The following is a 22,055-nucleotide window of genomic DNA, read 5'->3' on the forward strand; positions in this document are numbered from 1 at the left end:
TCTGATAAATAAATAGTTTCTAGAAATTTACAACCTTTTGTTTTGGGGTCGTCGGATAAGTTTATTTGATTAATAATAAATTTTTCTCCAATTTTTTTTTTGTTTTATTATATGAATATGCATCCTTCGTGATTGACTATCCTGAGCAATTTATTGGAGATGTAAATGAGTCAAAAAGCAAGTGCTCACAATGAGAGTTTAACGCGAGTTGACCAATAACTAATAAGACTAGTAGTCTTTACTAGTGTCGAAGGATAAAAATAGGGCGTGACCAAGCGGTAAGGCGGCGGGTTTTGGTCTAGTTATTTGGAGGTTCAAATCCTTCCATCCCAGATCCTATCTATCAGAAATAGAAGATAGGATCACACTGTATCCCACATAAAAATCTCACATAAAATAAAAAATATTTAAGAGAACAAAAAGCTACTCTAAATCCTTAGAATGTATTTTTTCATTTTTAATTAAAATTATTTTTTAGTTTATCATTCACATTCAGAATATGCTCGTACTATGTTATATCATTTTAAAGTTATATTCAGAATATGCCTAAAGTGAAAAATCAGTATCCCAATTTTTCTATGTGGAGATGATACTAAAAATTAGCGAGTTTTTGTTACTAATTTCATCGATTTCATCATCAGTATTAGAAAACCTCTAAAATTGTAGTATTGTAATAGGAGAATTGTAATTCCATTTCTTTCTATCTTATATCTTATATTTCTCAAATATCTTTTTTAGAAATATATATTTGTAAATCCATGTAATGTAAAGTAAGGATTGGAAAAATTAATATATTTCATATACTTGTGCTTGAAATTTTTTTTATTAAATTGATGGAAAAATTATGAAGTAAAATGTAAATCAAAAAAAAAAAAAATCCATATGCCATATAACCATAAAAATTCCATATGATCATATCATATAAAATAAACAAGGTAAAGTCATATTTATATATATATATATATATATATAACATTTTTTATGAACTCTTGGTCGGTATTGAAAAAGTATGATAAATTAATAGTTTCTAGAAATTTATTATCTTTTGTTTTAGGTCGTTGGATGAGTTTATTTGATTAATAATGGATTTTGCTCCAGTTTTTTAAACTAAATATATTAAGTTAAAATGAATAAATTTTAGTTTTATAGTTTTTTTGTTTGTTATATTATATGAATATGTATCCTTCGTGGTTGACTATCCTGAACAATCTGTTAGAGATGTAAATGAGTCGAAACGAGTGCTCACGATGAGAGTTTATCGCGAGTTGATTAAGCGTAGAGATATAGCTTTGAGAGTTTATCACGATTAAGCACAGAGATATATACAGCGGATTGCTTTGATTTTGTTGTCTTTGTCGGTCCAGAGTAAAGCTATATAAGGAGGAATGAAATGAAACCCCCATCTTGTTAATGGGTTCGGTCCTCGGGACTCTCTCTTCCAACTCTTGCCCTTCCAGCTTGCCTCATAGAATAGGACTAGGAGACTTTGAATGTGTTGTTGTATGAGAGTACTAAACAGTAGTAAATTGTACCAAAATAGCAAGCATGCAATAAACAGGTAAATAAAAGAGTAAGATTCAGAAATTGGTATCTTCCGGTTGAAGCGTCGGCGTGCCGACTGTCTTTAGAGAATTTGTTGCCGCCCACGGTGTAGAGGCTCTCCGGCAAAATCCTCCCAAGATCCGACAACCACTCGCGTCGTCCATAGGTGCACTCCAAGACGAATGGAGCACTTGGACTCAATCTCAGATCGCGGAACCAAGCCTTAGGACACACAGAGAGAGGGAAGAAGGAGAAGAGCAAAATGTTCGAGTGATTCTGAACGAGGAACAGAGGTGCAGTATTTATTCACTTCGAAGTAGTAAGCACTGCTTCGCCAGCGAATAAAAGCGTCGATTCCGCGCGTCGGTTCCATGACATAACCAAACTAAACCAAAGACTGGCAAAAACAAACCAGGCCGCCTACAAGCGTGAGGCCCACGAGCTGGGGATTTGCACCCCCCTGTGCGTGATGATCGCGTGCATCGCGCCCGGTTTATGGATTTCCGACTCGAACCCCCCGAAACCACCTGATTTGGGCTCGGCCCGCGCATGCGTGTAGGTCCCCTTAACTTTGCTAAGCAAGGATGGAAGAGATCCATATATAAGGTCTTTCAACCTTCTTAGCTTAGCAATGTGGGACTAAATGCATTCACATATGCATTACTATAACAACTGAAACCAAGAAAAATACTTTGAATTAAACACAAAACTCAATAGAATGTTACCAAAGGAACCCCCAACCCAAATAAGAGACCCCTCTCATTCATACCTCGACTGAGAATCTCTTCTCTTAACTTGAACTCGTCCCTTTCCACTCCCACACCCCTCCCTACAGATTCCAAAGTCATGAGTAAAGAAGGTGTGAACTCAAGCGCAAGTATTAGAATGCTAGAATCATCATTCATAGACAAATCTAGTAGAAGTCGAATACTCCAAGTCCAGTCCCAACGCTAGAGTGAGATAGCTGACACCAGAAGAGTAGACAGATAGCTTGACTGGGCACCAAATTTATGTTACATTACCGACCGGAGGAGGAGATGAGACTCATTTCTTCTTACTATGGGCGAGAAGAAATGAACCTCATTTCTTCAATAGGTTTTCTATTGAAGACCTATTGAATTCAGATTGCTTCCAATCTTAGGTCTAATAGCAATAGGAATGATATTAACTCCCATTTATTTATTATCTATGTTACATCAGATGTTCTATGGATACAAATTACTTCATGTTACAAATTCTAATTTTTTGGATCCTTGTTTCAATCTGTATATTTTTACCTATACTAGGGACTGGTATTTATCTCGATTTCATTATCTCGTTATCAGTTGATAGAGTACAAGCTATACTATCTAATTATTTTTTATCAATAGTCTTTCATTAAAAATATGAAAATCAAATTTTTTAACTACTACTTCTATACCAGATTGAAAATTTTTGTTGTTCAAACCCGGGCTGTTATAGATTCAATGTTGCATTTAGTAAAACTTTATGATACATGCATAGGATGTACTCAATGTGTACGAGCTTGCCCTACGGATGTGTTGGAAATGATGTCGTGCGATGGATGTAAAGCTAAACAAATTGCTACCACACTCAGAACCGAGGATTGTGTAGGCTGTGTTGGTGCAATTTGCACTAACGGTCTAACTTAGATATTGATGAATGACAAGTGAGTTAAGTAAAGTGTTATCATGATCTAACCTTGTTACTGAGATGCAGGGTTGACTAACTTGATGGGTCAAGAGCACCTAACACCAAGCAGGAAATCCAGTCGGGATGTGCGATTCCTAAGTGGTGAAGTCCAGATGTGGGATTCTGGCAAGAGGAAGTCAAAATGTGTGATTCTGATAAGAAATTGGGATGTTTGATTTTTGATAGGTGAAAATCTGGATGTGCAATTCTGACAAGAAGATTTGGTCAGTCAGATTGACGTCAAGGAGGTAACTTGACACATGGTAAGTAAAGATAAGTCCCTTTAGGAGAGTGACTGAGTGAGGACATATCCCGGTTGAGAGGATAGTAGACATCGGTCCAATATAATTTAGGTCCATTTCAAAATTTTAAATTGAGACCCTAACTAAATCTTGGTTTAGAGGACATGGTCTAAGTCATAAATTAATCATATTATTATTGTGCTGACTTTATTTTATAGGTTAGATATTGTTGTATTGGACTAACTTAACTTACAGGGTAAAAGGAGAAAAAAGACCTCGGGTGAACAGTATCCGATGCACTTTCAAGCATTAGAAGGTGCCTTCAGTACTATTCATGGAAGGCGCCTTTAGTTCTATGGAAGGCGTCTTCCAATGGATAAAATTTAGACCTCATCGATGATAAGGAACAACAAATTTAGGATAGATTTTTTGCCTATGGAAGGCGCCTTCACACTCTTTAAATGGGTGTCTCAACCAAACATTCAAGATCAACTTCTATACAAGCTTCTACGCGTCCGATTAGCTTTTCGACTACTCCGACTTTTTGTTGTTGCTCTTCTACGACTCTACTACGCTTCACTGTCGCCAAGAAGCCGTCCAAACACCGTGCTCGAGTAGACTGTCTACAAAAGTGTTTGGTAACAAAAATTAAAGTTTTGTGCGTAATTTCTACAAATAGAAAGTATAATTTGTTGCACTCTTTCGATTCATTTTATACTCAATTCCCCTCTTTCAGTGGTTCTAGAAGAGGTATTTAATGGATTACTCGTCGATAGATCCGCGGGACCTGGGTCTTGGAGTAAGAGTCACCGAAGGCTCAGAACTAAGTAAAATCGAACTTGTTCTTTTACTCATTTTTTGTTTCCGTATTTTTCCGCTGCATACTTTGATTTTAAAATAAAAAGAAAAAGTTTTTGAAAACCACGTGATTCACCCCCCCCCCCCTCACGTGCGTCTCGATCAAACAAGTGATATCATAGCGAGGTTCTGCTCTAAATTAGTGCAACCACCAATCAAGCCGGGGAAACCATTTTTTTTATTTCAAGTTTTCTATCTTATTTGAATTGGTAAAATTTACCTCTTCAAATAATTATTTCTCGTTCGATTTTTACTCGAAGTTGGTGCAACACCACTCGAGTCGTCGATATTATTTTTAAGTGCTACTAATCCAAGACCGAGTCTTGGTACCTCCTTCTAGTTTTCCATTTCAGTGATCAATGGCCCAACTTGAGGGATTTAACATCGCTCGTCCTCCTATCTTCAACGGAAATGATTTTCCATATTGGAAGAAGAGGATAGAGGTTTACTTGAAGATGAACATCGAGCAATGGTTAACCATCCGATGAGGGTACCGACTGCTTGTAGATGAAGCAACAAAAGTACTACTCGATCAGAAAGATGGAGTCCAGCAGATAAGAAGAAAGCCCAGATTGACTCAAAAGTGTTGAATACAATCAAGTGCGGACTCACAAAAGAAGAATTCAATTGAGTCGGCCCGTATGATAATACAAAGGAGCTATGGGATAAACTTATCGAACTACACGAAGGAACTATCGACTCAAGGGTAATGAAGCGTGATCTATTATTGAATTCTTTATTTAATATTAAAATGCAAGACGAAGAAATCACAAGCTAACTACGCACAAGGATCAAGGATATCCTTAATGGCGTGCATATGATCGGACATCAACTCGAGAATTGCAATGTTATCAAGTACGCTATGAACTCGTTCCCTCGAAACTCAATATGGGCATCAATCGTAGATGCATATAAGGTTTCAAGGAACCTCTCAAAATTAAAGTTAGATGAATTATTTTGTGAATTAGAGTTGCACGAACTAAGACCCAAAGGTCAAGAAAAGAATTGCAATTCTTGTAGGCACTTCGAAGGGAGCTAAACCCGAAGCAAAAATTGAATCCGAATATGAATTAGATGAAGAAGAACAACTAATGAACATGGTAAGGAAGCTGTTCACTAGACACAAGAAAAACTTCACAAAACACAACATGAAGAAGATGTCCAAATATGCATCTAACAACTCAAAGGCAAATATCACATGGTATGGCTACAACAAGAAGGGACACTTCAAATACAAATGCTTGAACGAAGACAAGATCAAGAAGACAAAGCAAAAGAAAGTACTAAAGGCGACTTGAGACGAGTCTTCCTTAGATGAATCAGAAGCTGACGATCCAAAGCAAACTAGCTACCTCATGCTGATGGCAACTAGAGGCGATTCAAATCTAGAAGAAGAGTTTGAATATGAGTTGAGCTACGAATCCACATCAGGTTTAGATGAACGAAGTTGGGTAACTTTTAATTATACCATAAAATTTTTAAAAATGATTTCCTACTTAATTAAAAAATTAACAAAAATTGAGGAACACGCTAAACTCCTCCTTAGGAAAAATAACATCCTTAAGGAATAACTGAGCTTAATCTCCTTAACTGACCAAGTTTAAGATAGAAATTCAACTCAAGCTACAAATCTTGAGGAAGAAAATTATATCTTGAAAAATCAAGTTAAAGAGTTAAAGGAATAGTTGAAAAAGTTTACCTCAAGATCCAAGTATCTAAATATGATACTCAGATCCCAAAGAGTTGTGTACAATAAAATCAGACTTGGATACAAGTCCAACTGTACATTTAAATTATTTTTAACCCTAGCTCAGAATTCAAAATTAACTAAAGTTTGGGTTCCAAGAGCGTGTCTAACCATGCAAGTAGGACTTAATCAATATTATATACCAAAAAATAAAATTTAGTACATAAATCAAAATAAATCAAATAAATCACTCTCAACCTCAAAAATTAAACATTCAAAAATAAATTCAAACCTAAAGAATAAAATAAAATTATATAAACCTAAATTAAATAAAAATAAAATAAATCGAAACTCAAATTATAACCAAGTCTATTATAACTATAAAGCAAATCGACATAAATCTAAAACCTAAAAATTCAGTAATTCAGGGGGAGACTCCAAATTAGTTGGCACTGTTGGTGTAGTTTACACTAACGGTCTAACTCAGATTTTGATGAATGACAAATGAGTTAAGTTAGGTGTTTTGTGATTTAATTGTGTTACCAAGTGTGTAGGAATTGACAAGCCCAACGGACCTGACACCGGGCTGAAATCCAGCTAGGTCCGGGATTGGATAGCTAGTGCGAACTCCAGTTAGGTCAACGGGTCGATCGAATATTTGGCAGGAAGTCCAATTGGGTCTGTAGGACTGGGCAACTGGCAGAAATCCAGTTGGGTCTACGGACCGGACAACTGACATGAAGACCTGGTGGGTCAGAAGACTAGTTAACCAACTGCCAACTGCAAGATGGTAAGTAAAGGTAAGTCACTAGAGGAGAGTGACTTTATGAGGATGCGTCCCGGTTGAGGGACAGTAGGCGTCGATCCAGGTTAGGTCAATTTTGGATCCCTAATCTAAGACCTTGACTAGTTCCTGGTCTTAGGAGGACAGGAACTAATTGCTACGTACTTCTTATTTTTCACTATGCTAATTTTGTTTTGCAGGTTAGATGTTTTAGTTTTGGACTAACACAACTTGCAGGACAAAAGGAGCAAAAAGTCTTTGGATGAACAATACCCGAAGGCGCCTTCAACGGCTATGGAAGGCACCTTCGCACTGTTCATGGAAGGCGCCTTCAATGGCTTAAAGGTGCCTTCCGCAAGATAGAATTCAGACCTCGTCGCAAATAGAAACTGGGTTGTTTGGGATTAGATTTCTCAAGTTGGAGGCACCTTCAATGGCTATAGAAGGCGCCTTCCAAGCTCTTTATAAGGATGCTCGCCCAAAGCTTCAAATACAACACTCATACAAGCTTCTATGCATCTAAACAGCTTTCTGACTACTCCGGGCTCCTGTCGTGACTCTGCTGCAAAACTGTTGTGCCTAACTACTACTCCAAGGATTTTCGATCGCTTATTTCTATACTTAATTACTGCAAAAGAACAAGTGCAGTGTGTTGCACTTGTTTCAACTTTCCTTGTACTCGATTTCCTCTTTCAGAGGCATTGGAGGAGATATTTTAGTGGATTACCCATCGACAGGTCCGCGGGACCTGTGTCTTAGAGTAGGAGTCACCGAAGACTCCGAACCAAGTAAATCGTTTGTGTTCGTATTGTTTTGTCATTTATTCTCCCCTATGTTCATACTTTGATTTGAAAATATGAAAAGATTGATTTTTGAAAACCACGTGATTCAACCCCCCCTCTCACGTGTGACCCAATCCAACAAGTGGTATCAGAACAAGTTCTGCTTTGAATTAATGCAACCACCAATAAAGCCAGGGAGAATTATTTTTTTTCTTTTTGAATTTTAATTTTTCATACTCAATTTGAATTGGTAGAACTTACCCTTTCAAATAATGATTTTTTATTTGATTTTTAACTCGAAGTTAGTGCAACACCACTTGAGTTCCTCGAAATTTTATTCTTCTTCTCAAACTCTGTTAATCCAAGACCAAGTCTTAATACCCTTTTTCAGTGTTCTATCTACAATTCTAAATGGCTCAAAACGAAGGGTACAACACTGTTCACCCCCCACTCTTCAACAGGGATGATTTTCCATGCTAGAAGAAGCGGATGGAGGTGTATCTGAAAACTGACTTCGACCAATGGTTCGACGTCACTAAAGGGTACAAGGCGCAAATTGACAACGTCAGAATTCCAATGAACCCGAAAAATTAGAATTCGAAAATGAAGAAGAAGGCCTAGATTGATTTCAAGGCCCTCAACACAATCTAGTACGGATTAACAAAGGAGGAGTTGAACCGTGTCGACCCATAGGAAAACGCCAAGGAGCTATGGACAACCTCATAGAACTGCATGAGCGAACCAATGACACAAAGGTAATGAAAAGAGATTTGTATTTAAATAAATTATTTAATATAAAAATGCAAGGAGAATCTACTAGTCAGCTGCACGCGAGGATAAAAGATATCCTCAGCAGACTTTACACAATCGACGACCAAATGGAGAACCGGGATCTTATAAGGTACGCTCTAAACTCATTTCCTCGAAATGCATTGTGGGCATCCATTGTGGATGCCTATAAGATTTTGAGGAACTTATCCAAGTTAAAGTTAGATGAACGTTTTTGTGAAATGGAGCTACATGAACTGACTAACGCCAAACTCGAGAAAGGTGTTGCTTTTATTGCAAGAGCATCAAAAGAAAAGACCAGAACCAAACCAAAACCTGAAGTTGAGTCTGACCAAGATTCAGACGATGAAGAATACCTGATGAACCTGGTAAGGAAGATGTTCACCAGGAGAAAGAAGAATTTCACAAAAAAAGGAGTTGCAGAAGATCAACTCAACCTCAAACTCCAGCAACAACAAGACGAACGTCACATGCTTTGGATGCAACGGAAAGGGACACTACAAGAACGACTGCTCGAATTTGAAGAAAAAGAAAACCCTCAAGGCAACTTGGGACGAATCATCCATGGAGGAATTAGATGGCAACGAACCAAAGCACACCAATTACCTTACGTTGATAGCTTATGGACCAGAATCGGAAAGCGACTCAGAAGAGGGGTCCAAACCCGAATCGAGCCATGAGTCTGCACTCGTTTCCGAAGGTTCCGATGAGGTACAATTTACTTTAAGCAAAAAGTTTTTAAAAATAATAACATGTTTAAATAAAAAATTAACTATGTCTAAAAATAAAATAAACGAACTAAATCAACAAAATAAATTACTGAATGATCAACTGAACTCAAACTCAACAGTTAAGCCAATTCAACCTAAAACTCTGACTCAAGTTACAAAACTTGAGGAGGATAATTCTATATTGAAAGGCGAAATACTTGAACTAAAAAACCTACTAGAAAAATTTACAACTAGATCCAAGTACCTTGACATGATACTAGGATCACAAAGAGCTATATACAACAAGTCCGGTCTTGGATACAAATCTAGCTCGACTAACAAAACCTTTATATCACTTATAGATCAAAATAAAAAACTAACTAAAGCCTGGGTTCCGAAAGCATGTCTAACCACGCAAATAGGACTCAATCAATTTTATGTACCTAAAAATGAAATCCACTATCTAAAACCAAATTCAACTAAAACTATAAATTCAAAACTGAACCTAAAAAATAATTCAAAACCAAACCAAAATACAAAACTAAATTCTAAAATAAAAATAAATAAATCAAACCTAAATCTAAAAGGTAAAATAAAGTTAAACTCAAACTGACAAAATAAATTCAAATCAAATAACTTAAATTACCATCAAGTCCACTATAATTATAAAAGTAATCAACATAAACTCAACACCTAAAAAGATTAATAATTTAAGGGAGGCTCTAAATTAGCTGGCACCTCTAAAATAATAGTTATCCATTTAGGATTAGTCAAAAAAAGGATAAAAGTTTAACTTGATCAATGGTATTGGTGAAGTTTTGGATGATAGTAGGTTAGGAAAACTTTATCTATGCATATCTAGGAAGATATGGCTTCGACCTGGTGCATTTGACTTAGTTGAACTAACTGAAGCTACCTTTTACGAATTCGAATTGGTTAGACCAAAGTTTTATTATTAAGTTCAGTGGATAAGATTATTTGAAAATTTTCGAAGGCATGATTACTCTAATGATGTCTAGGTGACTCACCATCGTCCAGAAGTTTATCCGAAAAATATCTATTTGCTGAAACCAAGCTAAACTTGAATCTAACACAAAGTTAAACCCAACCCTAAAATTCCATCTAACTCATCTCACAAAATTATAGGGTATCCTGATTGAAAACATAGATCAGGTGAGATGACCAAGCATTTAACTTCAAAATTAAATTAATCTTAAATTAAATTAATATTAAATTAAATTAGAATTATATTAAATTGAATTAAATTAAATTAAAGTAAATTAAATTGAATTGAATTAAATTAAATTAAATTAAATTAATTCAAAATTGATTTTAGCCTTACTCTAGATCAGATCCATAGAAAGCATGTTCCTATAGATTTAGGACTTGAGTATCTCACAAACACACTAGGAATTCCTTGATTGTGTATTCCAAAACTTAGAACGGCGTGAGATGCGTAGGCCCTTTGTCTGGAGTTAAGATGCTTATATTTGTGCATCAACACAAGTCTGGGCGAACAATATCAAATTATAGTAATCAGGTTAAGTAATTCATCTTAGTTAAATATTAACTGGACACACATACTTAACTTGACTAACTAAGTGAACAATCCTATTTTCTGATAGTTAGTTAGTAACTATTGGTTAGACATGAAAGGATATTTTCTAGATGGTTAGATTAATTTTAATATTAGATTCAAAGTATCTTTGAAAATAATTTTAAATATAAAGTGTCTTTGAAAACTACTTTAAACATACTCTGAAAAATATTTTTGATAACACACTTATACTTTTCCATAATTCTTTTTGAAAAATATTTTTGAAAAATTACTTTTCCAAATTATGTTAACATCATTTTCTTTTGCAAGTGGGTTGAAAAATATAGTACAACCACTATCAAAATCTTTAAAATGTTTTCGAAATTTTGTTTAAGATAATTTTAAATTCATAGCACTAAAATTCTTCAAAGCTCATTTCAAAATTATCCTTGAAAATCATTTTACAAAAGTACTTTCCAAACCATTATCATGATATTTTTGAAAACACCTAACTATTTTTCAAAAATATTTAAACTTTAAAACTTTATAGTTAGTTTTGTAAAAGTTTGCTTGCAAATCTAGTATAAAACTTCTAAAACCTTCCTTGCACAAATTACTTTGGAAAGTTTTTTTTAAGGTTTATAACATTGTTAACTCCTTTCCCCAGTAATCCTAAAAGTTTCTCTTGCGTTTAAAATTGTTTTTATTCTCACTGATAGTTTTACTCTTATTTGTCATTTATCTACTCATGTTTTTTTATGAATGTTAAATGGGGAGAGTTAGGGGTTAAGTTAGAAAACAAACGAAAATCAGAATAACTTAACCCTAAAAATGATAAAGAGAACGAAACTAACTAACTCATTTTTTTTGTTGCTTCTCTTAGAACATTTTGTGTGTATTTGTTGTATATTTTTCTTAACTTAACTCAGTTTGTCATTGCATCAAAAAGGAGGAGATTGTTGGTGCAGTTTGTACTAACGATCTAACTCATGTTTTAATAAATGACAAGTGAGTTAAGTTAGGTGTTTTGTGATCTAATTGCATTACCAAGTGTGCAGGAATTGACAAGTCCAATAGACATGACACCAGCCTAAAATTCAGCTAGGTCCACGGGACTGGATAACTGGTGCGAAGTCTAGATAGGTTAATGGGATTACTAGATATCTGGCAGGAAGTCCGGTTGGATCTGTAGGACCAGACAACTAGCAGAAGTCCAGTTGGGTTTGCGGACCAAACAATTGGAACAAACTGCAAGATGGTAAGTAAAGGTAAGTCACTGGAGGAGAGTGACTTTGTGAGGGCGCGTCCTGGTTGAGGGACAGTAGGTGTCGATCCAGGTTAGGTCTATTTTAGATCCCTAATATGAGACCTTGACTAATTTTTAGTCCTAGGAGGACATGAACTAATTGCTACTTCTTATTTTTCATTGTGCTAACTTTGTTTTGCAGGTTAGATGTTTTAGTTTTGGACTAACACAACTTGCAGGGTAAAAGGAGCAAAAAGCCTTTGGATGAATAGTACTTGAAGGCGCCTTCAATGGCTATGGAAGACTCCTTCACACTGTTCATGAAAGGCACTTTTAATGGCTTAAAGGTACCTTCCGTAAGATAGAATTCAAACCTCGTCGCAGATAGAAACCAGGCTATTCAGGATTAGATTTCTCGGGTTGGAGGCACCTTCAATGGCTATGGAAGGCGCCATCCAAGCTTTTTATAAGGATGCTCAACCAAAACTTCAAATACAACACTCATACGAGCTTCTACGCATCCAAATGGCTTTCCGACTGCTCTGGGCTCCTGGTGCGACTCTGCTGCGAAACTGATGCAACTACTGCTCCGAGGATTTTCAATCGTGGCCAGCAGACCGACACATGAGCTCTCTCACATTAAATTGTTGGTAACGAAATTATTTCCTTGTACTTAATTACTGCAAAAGAACAAGTGCAGTGTGTTGCACTTGTTCTAACTTTCTTTGTACTCAATTTTCTCTTCCGGAGGTACCGGAGGATGTATTTTAGTGGATTACCCATCGATAGATCCACGGGACCTAGGTCTTGGAGTAGGAGTCAACGAAGGCTCTGAACCAAGTAAATTGTTTGTGTTCGTATTGTTTTGTCGCTTATTCTCCGTTGTGCTCATACTTTGATTTGAAAATCTAAAAGATCGATTTTTAAAAACCACGTGATTAACCCCCCCCCCCCCGGAACCAACAAGCACCTCCAAAAATAATAAGTTATCCAGCTGGGTAATTAGGACTAGCATAAATAGGGATAAAAGTTTAACATGATAAATGGTACTGGAAAAGTTTTGGATGATAGTAGGTTAGGAAAGCTCTGCCTATGTATGTCTAAGAAGATATAGCTTCGATTTGATACAATTAGCTTAGTGGAACTAACTAAAGTTATCCCTTATTAATCTTAATTGGTTAGACCAAAGTTTTATATTAAGTTTAGTGGATAGGACTATTTGGAAAATTTTGAAGGCGTGGTTACTCTAAAAATGTCCAGGTAACTCACTACAACTTAGACGTTTATACAAAAAAAATATCTGTTTGTTGAACTTAAAGCTAAACTTGGATCTAACACAAATTAAACCAAACTCTGAAATTCAACTTAACTCATCTCACAAAATTATAGGATTCCTTAATTTAAAATATAGATCAGGTGAGATGAATAAGGTTCAAATTAAATTAAATTTAAATTTAAATTAAATTCAAATTAGTTAAATTAAAATTAAAATTAAAATTAAAATTAAATAAAATAAAATTAAATTAATTCACTTTAATTCAAATTAAGTTAAACTAAGTTCACAGTTGAGCTAAAAAAAAAATCTTCCTACACTTTGTAGGAATCCAAATGGATATTAGATAGTGGTTGCTCCCGACACATGACCGAGGATCAAGCAATGTTCACAAAATTAACCTTTAAAAGACTAAGAATAGTTGCCTTTGGAAACACAGACAAATTGAAGATAATTGGAATAGGTAACATTGAACTAGAATCTAACTTCATTATCATAAAGTACTAGTTATTGAAAATTTCAAATTTAACCTACCCAATATTAGTCAATTGTGTGATTTATAGTATAAGGTTAGGTTTACATCCACTGAATATTTGATTAAACATATGAAAGACCATACAATAAAATTAAAAGGACATAGGAATAATAACATTTACACAATTAACCTAGATAGTTCCTCACTTAAGTGTCACCTGACACAAAAAGAGGAAACCTGGTTATGACATAGGAGAATGCCCCACACTAACTTTAGAAACCTCACCAAATTAAATATCTTAGTTAGACTATTAAAACTATCCAACTTAGACTCAACAATTTGTAATGCTTGTCAATAAGAAAAACTAACCAAATCAACCCACAAACTGACTAATCAAATTTAAACTAATTCAATACTTGAATTATTATACTTAGATTTATTTGACTCACATGGGATTAAATCTATTAATGAAAATTTATACTATAATAATAATTAATAATTACTCAAGATTCACTTCGGTAAAATTCTTAAAAAATAAAGTTGGCATAGGAGGTCAGGGGACCAAATCTTTGGCACAAGAAGAGCCCTTGCAGGTTAGAAGACCAGATGTAAGGCAAAAGAAGTCTAGGGAGGTTGAGAACTAGAATCTTGGTGAGGTAATGTGGTGAGGCAATTGATAATTAGCGTAAGCAAGTGTGTTAATTGATTAATAAAAATGCCTAATCAATTAAAAAGGTGTTAAGCGATTGAGCCAATCTCTTAACAAACCTTCTATTTGAAACAGAAGGTTTCCTAATTGATTTATGTAATCGATTAGGACTCAGTAAGCGATTAGCTCAATCACTTATGGTGTCTTTTGCTTCAAACAAAATGTTTCTATTCAAAGCTTAAGCAATTAGCTCAATCGTTTACGGGACATTCTACTCGAAACAAAATAATCTCTAATCGATTGAGATAATTGATTAGGGTAGGCAATTTGGAAGAGTCACATAAATGAAACACGCACCAAATCGACTACTCTAATCAATTAACGATGGGTAATCAATCAAGGTTAATTCTTAATTGATTAATACTCACAAAATGGCAAGAAAAATGGCTCCTTCTCGAAAGGTTTAAAAAGACTCGACGAGCCTATTTTGGGTACTATTCAATTGTGCTCCAGTATTCTCGATTCTTGATTGCTCACCTGCGCTCAAGCTCAAGCTCAAGTTTATGCATTTACGCTTTCACTAGTGCTACAATCTAAATCCACTCAAAGAAGAAGAAGGTGTACTCAAAACCCTAATCTCTTGTCTTCCTTTTCCTTGTGAGGTAATCTCCTGTTAAGAGAGAGCTGTGGATTATTGTGTGAAGTTTCTCCACCTTCGGTATTGATACGAGAAGGAGAAGTTTCATAGTGAAAAGTGTGATCATGGTGTGGATCCTTGGATTAGTCACCTCAAGGAGGTGGATACTAAGTAACTACAAGGTGTTAGCATTGCCTTCAAGTTAGTTTCTGCTGTGCAAAATCAAGTCAACGAAGAAATCGAAGTGAGTCATTCACCCCCCTAGCTCAACCGGTCCTAACAATAATCTTTGGATCGACAAAATAAAACTTTCTACATGAATTTAGTGATCCTAATGGAACACCAATAGACCTAAAGTATTATAAAAGTGTCATAGGTAGTCTGTTATACCTAACTACAAGCCAACCTGACATACTATTTGCAGTTAGTATATGCACTAAATATCAAATCTGTACTAAGGAGTACCATCTCAAACTTGTTAAATGAATTTTTAAATATCTAAAAGGTACACAAAATATAGGAATGTGGTACTCTAAGACAACTAACTTTGACCTTTTAGGATATTCTGACTCAAACTATGTTGGGTCTAAATTAGATAGAAAATATATAAGTGGTGAATGTCAATTACTTGGACTATCACTTGTCAACTGATTTAGTAGAAAACAACATTATGTTGCTTTATCTATAACTGAGGTAGAATATATAGCTATGAGTGAGTATGTAGCACAATTATTATGGATGATGCACACATTACAAGACTTTAACTTAAATTATAAACATACAAAAATCTTTATTGATAACATAAGTTCAATAAACTTAACCAAAAATCCAGTGCATCATTCAAGAACCAAATACATAGAGGTTAAACACCATGTTGTAAGAGATCATGTAGCTAAAGGCGATATTGAACTCAACTATATTGAGTCAAAATCGAATTTGGCTGGCATATTTACTAAGTCATTATCAGAACTTGAATTTAGCAACTTACAACCAAAATTAGGAATGTGTACGATAGATTAGGACTGCTATCTTCAAAATAATTTTTAAATGATTTGTAAATTCTAGGAAAATTATTTACTTATATTTTCTAAAAATTTTCATTTCCTTAGTATTTCAAAATTAATATTGGCCTTAGACTAGATTAAATCCATAGAAAACATGTTCCTATAGATCTAGGTATCGAGCATCTCATAAATACACTAGGTCTACCTTGATTCTGTATTCAAAAACTTAGAATGACGTGAGATACATAGACCTATTACCTGGACTTCAAATGCTTATATCAGTACATCAATAAAAGTCTGGGCGAAAAATACTAAAATTATAGTGATCAGGTTAAGTAATTCATTTTAGTTAAACACTAAATGAATATATTTACTTAACTTGACTAACCAATTGAACATTGTTATCTTATGATAATTATTTAGTAATTAATGGTTAAACATTTAAAATTTTTAAATGAAGTATTTTTTTAATATATCAGGTTAAGGGGGAGGATATTTGAAAATTATTTTTAAAATAATTTATTTCCTTTCCTAATACATATTTCAAAAATCACTTTCAAAATTACTTTTAAAAATATTTTTCAAATACTTGATTTGCAAAAAGTCTTTTTTAAATATGTGTTTTTCTACTTGAAAAATCTATCTTTGAAAATACTTCCAAAATTATTTTACTTAGATAAATTCCTTGCAAACTTTTTAAAGAGAAGTTTCAACAATTGAAATTTGAGAAGTACTTTTTAAACAAATTATATTTTTAATAAATATTTAAAAATCTTCTTTTTCTACAATTTTTTTTTTTATAAAATGGTGTGTTTTGCAAAGTCAAAATATTGAAAACCTTTTGAAAAATCAAAAAATTTCTGTCAAAATATTTTAAAAATTATTTTTCAAATACTTTGAAAAGTTTAAGAATTATATTAACACCTCCCTCCCACAAAACTTGCAAATTATTTATAAGTTCTATATTTACTAGAGTTTTGACACAATTTTTAATTTACTATGTTTATATGCATTATTTTTTATGAATGTCAAGGGGGAGAATAAGAGTTAAGTAAGAAAAAGAAAGGGTTAAGTGAGAAAAAGATAAAAATCATAACCCTAAAATGATCAAAAGAATAAAATAAAATTTTAAGTTCTCTTGAATTATATCATTACTATTTCATTCTTGCATATATTTTAATAACTATAACCGAGGTTATTATTGCATCAAAAAGGAGAAGATTGTTAGTGCAATTTGCATTAACGATCTAATTCAAGTTTTGATAAATAATAAGTGAGTTAAGTTAGGTGTTATCGTGATCTAATCTTGTTACCGAGTGTGCAGGGTTGACTAACTTGATGGGTCAAGAGGACTTGACATCAAGTAGGAAGTCTAGTAGAAATGTGTGATTCTCGAGTGGTGAAATCCAATTGTGGGATTCTGGCAGGAGGAAGTCTGGACGTGTCATTCCGGCAGGAGATTGGGATGTTTGATTCCCGACAGGAGGAAGTCCAAATGTATGATTCAAGTAAGAAAATTTGGTGAGTCAGATCGACGTCAAGGAGGAACTTAAGACATGGTAAGTGAAAGTAAGTCACTGGAGGAGAATGACTATGTGAGGACACGTTCCGGTTGAGGGAACAACGGACCTTGGTCCAATTTAGGTTTATTTCGGAAACCTAAATTGAGACCTTGATTAAATCTTGATCTAGAGAATAAGATCTAAATCATAAATTAATCATATTATCATTAAGGCTCCGAGCCACTAAAATCGAACTTATTCTTTTATTTGTTTTTTTTTTTAATTTTTATATTTTTTCCGTTCTATATTTTGATTTCAAACAAGTTTATGAAAATCATATATACAATTCATCTCCTTTCTACGTGTGTTTCAATCAGCATGTTGTATGTAAGTATATGGATTTATAGAAATTCTATATTCTTAAATTTGAAATAATTATTTTTGAGTGTTTATTGGCTTAAATTGCAAATATTTTAATTTTGAGATATTTTTTAAGAGATTATCGTGCTTTAATTTTGAGTTTAATGGATCCAGTTTTTTCATTAAAAACTATCCATTTACATTAGAACATATGTTAATTTGGTCGTTTAACTAAGGTTTGCAAATTAACAGATAGAATCAACTGTTGACTGAATTTTTAAAATCGAAAAAATCGGATGGATTAATTAATCAAATTAATTGAAATTTTAAAACTAAATTAATTAAATTTAAATTTTATTTAATTAATTATATGTTTTAATAAAAAACAATTAAATTAATATTTTTGTTATTCGGTTTAATAGAATTATAAATTTTAAAATTAAAATCAAATCGAATTAATTAAAAATCAAATATAATATTTTTTTTAAAAAAAAGGAAACCGAATTAATCAAACCATTAATAATTTGATTTTATTAAATTTTTACTCTATAATGGACAACACTCTTAAAATATCTATCTAATTAATCTCTCTTTAAATTAATTAAAAAATAATCCAAAATTTAAAATACAAAAAACTAATCCGACATTTAAAATACAAAAAACTAATCCGAAATTTAAATTATCAGTTTCATAAAAATAATCCGAAATTTAAAAAGATATTTTTTTATTTGAAAGTTTATCTAAATTTGTTTATTTAAAATTATTATCGATTTAGCTGTTGACTTTTCAAATGAAATAAAAAAGATAAGATAACATTTCAGCAAAAATAACTAAAAAAAAATTTATAGAAGTTGAGGTATGTGATTTAATTTACGGTTCAGCATTTATACTTTATGTCTGTTGTTAGTATTGTTGATGGTAGATAATGAAATTTGAGGATCAAATTTTTATTAGTGGGGGAGAATGTAAAATACCAAAAAATGGACGAATATTATTAAGGGAATTTTCCGGAATTTTTGAAAAAATTTCGGGAATTTTTTGAAGTTCGTATGGACGAGTTTACGGGGATAAAAAACGAGGCCGGGAAAAGCCTGTTTAGGCTACCCTGTTTTAATGAGGAAAAGTTTTAATTTCTTTTCCCTTTTTCCTTTTTCTTTTTCTTGTTTTTCGTCGTTCCTTTTCCCTCTTCCTCGCGCACCGAGCCGCACTTCTTCCCCCGCCCGACGCCGTGCCCTAACTGCACACACGGCGGTTTCCTTCTTCCCCGAGTGCACAAAACTTGTGCCAACACTTCTTCTACTTCATCTCCTTCTCCCCTCCTCTGGTCCGATGAGTCACCGCCGGCCACCTCTGCCCTAGCCTCTTCACCGCTGCACACTGCCGCCCCCAATTGCTGTGCCCTAGGTCTTTGCCGCTGGCCACCGCGAGTTCTAGCCGTCTTCACGGCTGTATTTCCCTCTTCTGTGCTCAGCACTAGCTGCCCATCGGCGCTCGTCTTCCCTTTGCTGCGGAGATCCCCACGCCACCGCCACTTTTTCTTCTCTTCTTCTCCTCTGCTGACGCCGATCACCTTTTGCTACCCTAGCGCTGGCAGCCAACCAATATGCCTACACGGGTTCTCTGTGCCACTGTCCCCTTTGTGACACACTACCTTCCACGGGCTGATCTGTGGCCAAGCGAAAGAAGTCGCCAATCTAGCCTCAAGACCAGCGTTGGATTCTCAGCCTCAGGTTGCTGTAAAGTTGCCGACAGTGAGTAATGTGATCAGACCACAAGGTGAGCCTTGATTTGGTCTTGCATGGTTGAGTATGTACACACTGTGAATTAGACATTTGTTTTGTCCAGGTGCTGATTTGGAAGGGTTGACTTGCTAGGCAACGGCTCCACCTCGCTCCGGATAGGATTATTGGTAGCAACTTCGCCTACTGTGCTGCAACAGCGAATCTTCTCCAGCTGTGATTTGAGGTGAAAATGTAGGATTTTGACACATGTTTTAGGTATGAATTGATACGTACCTAATTTGGTTATAGGGTGATTTAGGTATGTTATGTTATAATACATGATAAATTATAGTCATGTTTCGAATTTGATATTAGTTAGGTATGATCATTTTTGTTGTAGATAAATTATGTTCGATGGTTGTGTTGATTTGGGTTAAGGAACTAACCCTAGTGGACCCACTGATTTTATTTAATTAGGGTTCGTTAATTGTGTTGTGTTAATTAGTTGGATCCAATTTAGAATTTTTTTTAATTGGATTTGGAATTTAGTTGGCTAATTGTTGTATGATATAATTAGCTAAACTAGACCTTTTGTTGATAACACAGGACTCTGATTCGAAACAGTATCTCGACGTCGAATTTGGACCAGATACGATTCTTCCTTATTGGAGGCGGGTACTTTGACTTATGTTTTTTGATATGCATAATAATGTGTTTAACATATAGCATGATTGTGTTTTCCATTTGTTTCGGTTGGTCACTACATGACTTATTATATGTTTGCTTGTTTACTCGTTATGCACTGCATGTTACCATTTACCTGATCATACATGCTTTAGGTAGTGACCCAACCATATGTTACATTATGTTCAGGACCTAGGGTTTATTTGATACCCTATCTGTTTGTGTACCTTCCATCTGATACATTGACTTGTGGTACACCTTTTATTTATGTATGGATCTTGCTATGCTATTCATGATATTGCCATGTTTAGAGTCATGCATCATCTTGCATGATTGCATGCTGTGCGATTGTCTGCTCCATTATTGTGAGCGCATCGCCAGTTACATGTATCTGCACACACCACCACTCATGGGTTAGTGATATATCAGACAGGTGTGTGGCAGTTCTGCTGTTTGGCTCCGTTGGTCTGGTGACTCAGCGTGGTAGACGGCAGACAGTTCCGCTCTGTTTGGCTTCGTTGGTTTAGTGTAGCAGCATTGTAGCCGGTAGGCAGTTGGACTTTGTTTGGCTCCGTTGGTCCGCTCATGGGTAGTGTGATTCAGCGTAGTAGCCGGCAGAGAGTCCTCCCCGTTATCGTGTACCGGGAGATGAGAGCATTGCGCTCCCCCATTTATTATTTCGGGGTAGGAGTATGTGTATACTCCGACAGCATCCCGTCCACTCGGTCACTCATCAGGAGCAGTGATGTCAGAGTGCACGGTTGTCACAGCCCTACCCACTCAGACTCACCATTGTGTGTGAGATGACTGACTGGCGTCAGGGGTGACCATGTCATTGGCATCATATGCATGATGCATTTATTGTTTGTGTTTGCTGTATTTACTTGCTGCATTTATTTGGATGCATATGATTGACATGCATACAGGGTTATGACACTCTCGGTCTGACGACCCAGTTATCTTTATACCTTGGTCCTGGTTAGTACAGTTTCTCCTATTTTTGTTTCAGTTGCATTTATTCTTCTCGTATTCAAGAGACTGTACGCATGATTAGTGTTGTCTGTTATTTACATTATTATGCATATCAGTTGTACCTGCTGAGTGTTGGACTCACCCCGCCTCCATTGTTGTTATATTTTCATGTTGAGGCTGTCCGGAGCAGTTCCAGTCACTAGTCCCCATCTGCACGTAGTGCTAGTCCCCTGCTGGTCTTGAGTTGTTATTTTATCTTAGTTTCTCTATCAGACATTGTTTTTAGTCTTGTATTGTTTTACTTATAGATATTGTATGGATTTTTATCGTTTGATGGATTTTTGGTATGATTTGGATTTATTCTATTACATGCCTGCCTGGACGGCAGAAGATGTGAGTTCATCGGATTTGAGCTTTACGAATGTAGTTGAGTAGGATTGATTTTGAGTCATGGTATTACTGCTTTGGTTTGCTTATATTTATATAACTGCGTGGTGATGGTTTATTTACATGTTATTATTCCAGCCGCATGTGGCTGAGGTATATAGTGATTGTAGAAAGTTTCAAATTGTCCGCCGTACAGGGGAGGTGCTGTCGAAATTTCTTCGGACAGGGACTCCTCCGGGGCGTGACAGCCTGTCTGCCCGCTCGATCAACCTTTCTGCCCGGTCGGCCTTTCTGATCTGCTGCGCCCGCACGTACTGCTCAGTCGATCAACCCGTTCTATCAACACTGTGCAGACTACCTTCATCACCTGGCAGAAACCAGCCCCTGCTGGCAGATCCGCTCAGGTCATCTCTATTGTAAGTTGAATTTAAATTTTGTGTAATTTTAAATTCAGCTAAGTCTCCAAAATCTTCGACAACAGATTATTTTCTCTAACATATATCAAGTACGATAGAGTTTTGA

This window comes from Zingiber officinale, chromosome 4A (genome assembly GCF_018446385.1).
Source record: "Zingiber officinale cultivar Zhangliang chromosome 4A, Zo_v1.1, whole genome shotgun sequence".
NCBI lineage: Eukaryota > Viridiplantae > Streptophyta > Magnoliopsida > Zingiberales > Zingiberaceae > Zingiber > Zingiber officinale.